Source organism: Mus pahari, chromosome 8 (assembly GCF_900095145.1).
Source record: "Mus pahari chromosome 8, PAHARI_EIJ_v1.1, whole genome shotgun sequence".
In the NCBI taxonomy this organism is placed as follows: Eukaryota; Metazoa; Chordata; class Mammalia; order Rodentia; family Muridae; genus Mus; species Mus pahari.
The window spans coordinates 48,414,374-48,422,586 of NC_034597.1; the positions used below are offsets into that span (position 1 = coordinate 48,414,374).

Here is an 8,213-nt window from a genome sequence, read left to right on the forward strand (position 1 = left end):
AAAGATAGATATTAGACAACCTATTTTGGATATTAAATACTAATTTCTTTATATTTAAAAATATATATGTGAAGTAAGAACTAAGATCTAAAAAGAGAAGTAGGCAAATTCATAGCTACCATTATAGACCTCAGTAATGACTTCTCAGGACAAACAGATATTGTTGCAGCAGCTGTTGGTTGGTTGTATCAGCCAACTTGATCTGCTTAACTATTCATAGGCCACTCCTCCATCAGGAGAGACTACACACACTTCCCAAATGCACAGATGGATAAGTCACAAAAATGGAGCCTACTCTGGCCATGAACTAAAGATATCATCCAGGCATGCTCTTGCATTAAAATCGAATTAAGATAGAAATGTACAACAGAAAAATAATTGGGAAATATCCAAATATCTAGAAATTAATTAATGCAGATCTTAATAATCCAGAGTGAAATTACAGTTATCATGGAAAATTGCCATTGTTTTGTTGAGACAAAGTCTCGCTCTGTACCCCAGACTAGCCTGGGACTCACTATATAGCTATATACACTGCTTGGGCTAGCCAGACTGGAAATTAGAACATTTTTAATTTGGCTAAAATGAAAACAACGCATAAAATAATTGGTTTCGATGAAAACAGAGTTGAAAGGGCAGTTTATAGTATTATGCGTGCAAGGTGAGTAAGAAGAAAAAATATTAAATTATTTTAAAAATTATTAAATCATTTTGGCCCCTTTGGTCCCTCTGACTTCTCTTTTTGTAAGCTAAAATTTCTGTTTACTTGTTTGTTTATTTTGCAGTGTTGGGATAGAACCTGGGGTACTAGGGACACATGGCCACCGAAGTGCAGACCAGCCTTGGAGTTTTTGAGACAGGGTTTTGCTGTGTAGCTCAGGCTGGTCTCAGACTTGCAGTGTTCCCATCTGTGCCTCTCCAGCTCAATTTATTTTTTTTTAACTGATACATAAAAACACAAAAATTGAGGCTGGGGAGATGGCTCAGTGGGTGAGAGAGCTTGCTATGCAAACATCAGAGTTTTATTAAAATGCAAGACCGACCCTTAAGAGACCCGAAGAGAGGAACTGGGCCTCTGCTGCCTGCCTGTGCTTGGAAGGTAGAGGCAGGGGGACCAGGAGTTCAAGGTCATCCTTGGCTACATAAAAAGTTCAAGGCCAGCTTAGACTGCATGACTCCCTGTCTAAAACAAGCAGGAAAGCAAGATTTCAGCAAACTAATTCCTGAAAGTGACACACCAAGTCGAGCATGTCTGTTGTGGGCTACTGAGCATTCTCATGTGCCTGGGTTTAATTCCTGGCATCAAGAAATCTTACCAATCATACAAAAACTATCAACAGAGGAAACAGGTCAGACTTCAGTACACAACATTCTCAAGTCTACACGTCTCAAAACACTACAAAACACCCTACAAATACGTGTCATTTGTATGTGGGAGAGGTTGTACTCGTGTGGCTGTGTAGGTGCACAGGCGCAGAGAAGCATACGCAGAGGCCAGAAAGGATATCAGGTGTCTTCCTCCGTTGCTCTCAGCCTGATTCCCTCAGGTACAGTCTCTGACTGAACCTGAAGCTGGCCAACCGGCACTAGGCTGGCTGGCCAGTGTACACCCAGGATCTACCTGTCTCTGGCTCCAATAGGGTTTAAGGGTGCACAGCCATGCACAGACCTTTACATGGGTGTTGGGGATTCAAACCCAAGTTCTCACATTTGTATAGCAAGCCATCTCCCTAGCCTTACAATTTTTGTATTTTTATCTATCAATTAAAAAATAAATAAATTGAGCTGGAGAGGCACAGATGGGAACACTGCAAGTTTGAGACCAGCCAGAGCTACACAGCAAAACCCGGTCTCAAAAATTCAAAGGCTAGCCAACTAGCTTTCAGTGGCCATGTGTCCCCAGCATTCCAGGCTCCATCCCAACACTGCAAAATAAATAAACAAGCAAACAGAGAAATTTTAGCTTACAAAAAGAGAAGTCAGAGGGACCAAAAGAGCCAAATCATTCTGAGAACTTACAAAGTTAAATAATACACACTCTGATTTTCAAATGCTAGGCTTATATGCATGCGCCACCACACCTGGCTTATGTGGTGCTGGGCCTCAAACCCTGTATGCTAGACAAGAAGTCACCAGCTACTACATCCCTGCCCCAGAATTTTTTTTTTTTTTTTTTTTGGTTTTTCAAGACACGGTTTTTCTGTGTAGCCCTGGCTGTCCTGGAACTCATTCTGTAGACCAGGTTGGCCTCAAACACAGAAATTTACCTGCCTCTGCCTCCCACGTGCTCAGATTAAAGGCATGTGGCGCCACTGCCCAGGCAGTGAGGTTTTTTTTAATGTGTAATTTATTTGTTTTATGTGTGTGACTGTGCCCCATGTGAGGCCAGAGGACGGTAGTGGATCTGGACTTACAGGGAGTTGTAAGCTGCCTGACATGGGTGCTAGGAGCTAAACTCAATTCTCTGCTCAAGTAGGAAGTACTTTTAACCACTGAACCATCTCTCCAGTCCCAAAGCCTGTGAGTTTTATAATTCGCTTGTGTGTGGATGCAGGAGCATATCAGGACCAGCGCTTGTGGGGTCCAGAAGCCAATCTCAGATGCCATTCCTCAGGTGCAATCCACCTTGGCTTTGCTTTTTGGTTTGCTTGCTTGCTTGTTTTTTCCGGACAGGGTCTACGTGGCCTAGAGCTTGCCAAGTAGACTGGCCTGGCTGGCTACAGTAGAGCCCCAGGGGTCTACCTATCTCTACATTGCAGCCATGGCTGGAATTTATCATGTCGATTCTGGTGATCAGACTGAGGTCCTTATGTGTATGTGTACGACAAGCTGTCTGCTGACCTCAACATCTCCCCAGAACTACAGCTCACTTTAAAAGAAAAAGATGTATTCATTTTTATTTTATGTGTCTGGATGTTTTGCCCGCTTGTATGTCTGTGCACCACATGCATGCTTGGTGCCCACAGAAGCCAAAAGAGGGCATCACATCCCCAGAAACAGGAGTTACAGACAATTGTAAGCTACCACATAGATGCTAAGAATCAAACCCAGGTCCTCTGAAAGAGCAGCCAATGCTCTTAACCACTGAGCCATCTTCCCAGACTGCTATACCTCATTTTTGAGACCTCCTACTTCAAATTATAGGGCCTCCTGCCTGCCTGCTTCTCTCCCTCCCTCTCCTTTCCTTCATTACAGGGTCTCACTATGTATCCCATGCTAGTCTTAGACTCACAGGCATCCTCTAGAGCAAGCTTCATTTCTGTTCTCTAGTATGGACCAGTGCTTAGGAACCATTTGCCCTGACTGAATAAGGGGATTTGCCAGGAACCCCTCCCCCCCAAAGGATGCACCCGGCAGGGCCCTGCGCACAGCCATGCTCACACCTCCATAGTACCAAGGGCTGTGAAAGACAAGAGATACACAGTTCACAAGAGCCACAGGGAGTGCCACAGTAAGGAGTGTGCCTTGTGTCCTACTGATAGGGGGAAAAAAATGATAGGAGAATTTTAAATGATGGAGAACCAATCAGAATAACCCTCGGGAAATCTAAATCAGTGGCAGAAGAGACAAACAAGAGATGGATCTAAAATGAACTCAGGAAGTCGGGTGGACAGTGTGGGGGGTCTGGAGCTGAGGTCTGTGCCAGGCATCTGGCTTGGTGGGTTGGCAGAAGAGTGGCTTGGCAGAACTCTCTGGGCTAAGGATACAAATGACGGCCTTGGAGTAGGTGGACGCTGGGATGTGCTTCCAGCGCTCACACGGTAAACGCAATGATCAAGAGTCTGCAGTGTGAGAGCCAGGCAACAAAATAAACTAGGACAGGTTTGAGCACTGTCCTAAGGGACGTTCTGGAACCCTCCCAACCTCTTAGGCAGACAAGACTTTCAGTGACTTGCCAGTGTGAATATCTCCTTGGCAGCTTCCATCACCAAGGAAGCCATTACATACCAGCACAAGCCATTCAGCAGCCTACACTTAGGATAATAACCAAGCAGTCACCCGACTCTTTGCCATATTCTCAAAGACATCACAGGCTTCATCTGCTCAGCCTTGTCTGGGCCTGTGGCTATGCAAGGCTCATATCACACGGGAGCCTCCAGTCTTAGCAGTTCATTTAATTCTGGTCAACCACGGGGCAGATAACCAGGTTCACTCCTTGGTTAGGCAGTGGGTAAATGGTGTTGTTTTCTAATACCTGCAGGAATGTGCCTTTGCCCGCCTTCAGACTCAGATATCAGTCAAAGGTGATGACATGGCACCCAAATGTGAAAAAAGCAGAGAAATGTTGGCGTATGTTATTATCACTAATATTTCCAAGCATTTCAAAGGATACCTGGTACACAGCAAGAACTTTATATGCCATTTCATTTAATCCTCAGAGTAAGGCGGAGATGTCTTAGTGGGTACAGTGCCCACAGCACAAGCATGAGGACCTGAGAGTGTATACCCAGCACCCACATAAAAGCTGAGTGTGGTCACATGCATCTGTAACCCCAGCCCAGGGCCTTGGAGCCACAGGGACAGGCAGACCCTGGAACTCATCAGCCAGCTGATGTCCATGTCCAGTGAGAGACCCAGTCTCAACAACGAAGGTGGGCACAGTGTCAGCTCTGGCTGTCTCTCACGCATGCAGGCAAGCACACCCACATATGCACAAACATACACATGCACAAGACATGCACGACACGGACAGACACGCAAAAATAAGTAAGCAGATGTCAGAGTAACCTTGTTACAGTTTGGATTTGAAATGATCCCCATCGGTCCATGTAATGACGACGGTGCCTTAGTCCCCAGCCTATGGCGCTATTGGGAGATGGAACCCTTAAGAGGTAGACCCTAGGGAAAGGTCACTGCTCCCCACAGTGGGAGGGGCGCCATTTTAAAGGGAACTGTATGATAGGTCCATTCCTCTTCCTCTTTCCTTCCTGACTACTGTGTGTTCCCCTCATCACCAGCCCAAGAGACCAGTGACACAGATAATACAAACAGCCTGTTTTCCCCACGTTTTATAAATGAGAAACATTCGTGCACTCATGGAGCGAAGTAACAAACAGTAGTAGGACTTGGAGCCAAGTCTGTCCAGCCCACAGGCTTTGAACAAACAGGACAACCAAACTCAGGTTCCCGTCCATGAGGCCACCTCTTAGTGACTCATGCGTCACTCATGATTGCCAGAGACGCCTGTGTGCGAAGCCTCTTTTAAAAAACCAAGTATGTTTGTATCACTTCAAAAGTAGTATGTGAAGCTGGGCATGGTGGCGCATGCCTTTAATCCCAGCACTTGGGAGGCAGAGGCAGGCGGATTTCTGAGTTCTAGGCCAGCCTGGTCTACAAAGTGAGTTCCAGGACAGCCAGGGCTACACAGAGAAACCCTGTCTTGAAAAAAAAAGAAAAAGAAAAAAAAGTAGTATGTGTTCACTACAAAGAATTTAGACAAGTCTCACTGGACTCCTCTCAAATAAAAAAAAATTGCAAAGAAGTGGGCTTTTGTGGGAGAGGGGAGACAACAGATCAGCACACACACAAGCCTGTGTTGGAGATGGGACTTTCCAGTCACTGCTGCCTGAACATGCACGCCATGTACAGTTAGCGCTTGATTTTACTTAGGAAAAGGAGTGAATGAGGCTCTCCTTGTATCACTCTAGTGGGAGCCAATTGGTCTTGACTTAATCTCTCTCTCCCCTTCCCTCGCACTTCTTCCTTCTCTCCTTCTCCCTCCTTCCTTCTCTCCCTTCCTCTATCTCTGTCTTTCCTTGTATGTCTGTATTTCTCTCTGTATGTCTGTGCCTGTCTGTCTCTCTTCATCCTTCCCTTCTTCCTTCTCTCTCTCTCTCTCCATCTCTGTATATCCGTATCTGTCTCTTTCCTTTCTTTCCTTCTTCCTTCTCTTCTTCCCTCTTCCCCTGTCTCTGTCTGTCTCCCTCTCCCTCTCCCTTCCCCTCTCTCTCTCTGCCTACCTCTGTCTCTCTTCATCTTCTCTTCTTCCTTCTCTTCCTCCCCCCACATTCCCTCTTTGTTTGTTGAGTCAGAATCTTGCTGTGGAGCATGGCTGGCCTGGAACCTGCTATGTCTCCCAGGCAAGCCTTGAACTCATGTCAACCCTCTTACCTCCTCGGCACTGGAGTGCAGGACTGTGCAGCCACATCCAGCTAGTGAATCTGTCCTATAAAAACTTTCTTGCAGCCTCTAGCAGGCTGGAGACATTTTAGTATCCCTCCTCTGAGTCAGGTGTTACACTGGCCCATTGTTTCCCAGAGGAGCTATGGAGCTTTAGAGGTCATTATGACCTTGCTAAACCCACCTCCTGCCATCTCCTTAAGCAGAGACAGGCTGGTCCTGTCTTTATTTTTAGTGTGAACCACAGACATGCAGATTAAGTCCATGCTTATCATGTCACACCTGAAAAACAAAACAAAACCAAGATAGATTTCCTCGCTGTAGTTGGAAAATTATGTTTCCATATGTTTTTGGACAGTATGATAGCATGAGATGACACAAGACAACGTGAGCTGGATATACAGAAGTCCTCCAAGCCAGATACGTTAACACGGAGCGTGCAAACAGAAACAAATGTAGTCACATGGCCACCAGGAGGCCACACACAGCTGTGTGGGACACCATTGTATCTAAAGTCAAACAAGTAAGAAAACCTAATACCCATCAAAGGGGGATTACATAATCTATTACACTGTCGTGTCAACTGACTTGTGAATGAACAAAAGGGGGCTGATGTGCCAGTAAGAACAGACTGCAAAAAGTATGAGGCTACATAAAAAAAGCAAAGTTCAAAAACTACATGCAGCATATCACATTTAAATCAAACTTAAATGTATACACATATTAAAGTGTAATCTGGAAGGGCACCCATCAAGTTTGTACTGATGACTGCCTTCAGGAGGAGGGAGGGGGAACGACACTGAGAAGAGTGCCCACTGAGCCCTTCTGCTAAGAAATAAATGAGTCAGGCTATGATGGTGCACATGGCTTTAATCCTAGCACTCAGGAGGCAGAGGCAGGTGGATTTCTGAAATAGAGGCCAGCCTGGTCTTCAGTGTGAGTTCCAGGACAGCCAGGACTACATGGAAGAAAGAAATATAGGGAAATGCATGAGCTAAGAACACTCACTGGCCTGACATGTTAAGGTGACAGTGAATGTAAATGAGGTCACGCGCCATACTTTTCTGTTTTTAATTTCTCACGGTTGATGAAAGGATTGTTATTAGGGAGTATTAAATCTCTAAAACTACATCCTTTTCATATCAAATTGATATTTCTTTTTCCTGGTTTAGCTGTGGCTGGAGGTTTGCAGCGCCTTTTCTGAGTTTATAGAGATTTCCTCTACCCATCTGTGCTAGCCTCTTACAGGACTGTGTCAGCCTAGAAAGGGCACAAACCGGTATGTCAGAGCAAAACACCAAAAGACATAAAACCCATTCATATATTCTACAGAACAGGCCTGTGACCAGGGTGGGCAGAGAACACCAGCAGGACAGCCCTGTTCCTCACCTGCCCTCAGGGTCACGACTGCCAGTACTGCCAGGGGCATTTTTCCAAGGCTTATCATTTGTCACAAGTGATGCAAGAAAAAAAAAACCAACAACAACAACAACAACAACAACAACAAACCAGTAGCATGTAGGTCATTGACCAACAGGGCTCACATTCCAGCCCTAGCACCACTGAGGCTGAGGCAAGAGTCCCAAGGCCTGCCTGGGCTACACAGCAAGACCTTATCTTACAAAACAAAACAGTGATGTAACAGAGAGACAGAGAAGGGATCCGCAACTTGGTCTCTGGGTTTTCTAAGTCAGTCCAGATGAACCTACTTCCTTCTCGAGAACTGTAAAACACACTGCTACATTAAGGTCCCCAAGCTTTCTATTCTCTGAAACAACCCCACCGCCACCATCACCCCCACCCCTATCCCCATCTCCATCCCCTTCCCCACACCTGCCACCCAACTTGGTTTTTTGTTTTGGGTTCCTTTGGGTTTGGGGTGGGGTGGGGTGGCAGGGGTGTATTTGTTGGTTGGTTGGTTGGTTGGTTGGCTTTTTTGCGACAAGCTTACCCAGAACTCTGTGCAATCCAGGCTGCCCTTGAGCTGGCAGGAAGCCTCCTCTTTAGGCTACAATTATAGTCATGAGCCGCCATACTAGTTCTACTCACCTCTTAAAAATTACAGAGTGTGTGTGTGTGTGTGTGTGTGTGTG

At 45.7% G+C, this 8,213-nt stretch overlaps 1 protein-coding gene and 1 pseudogene across 1 annotated transcript in view; both read right to left on the reverse strand.

The window, feature by feature from the left end:
- The window catches only part of Cryl1 (crystallin lambda 1), a 115,653-nt gene that overhangs the window by 47,384 nt on the left and 60,056 nt on the right, over positions 1–8,213 (reverse strand). The window lies entirely within an intron of this gene.
- Positions 7,291–7,393, reverse strand: LOC115064629 (annotated as a pseudogene).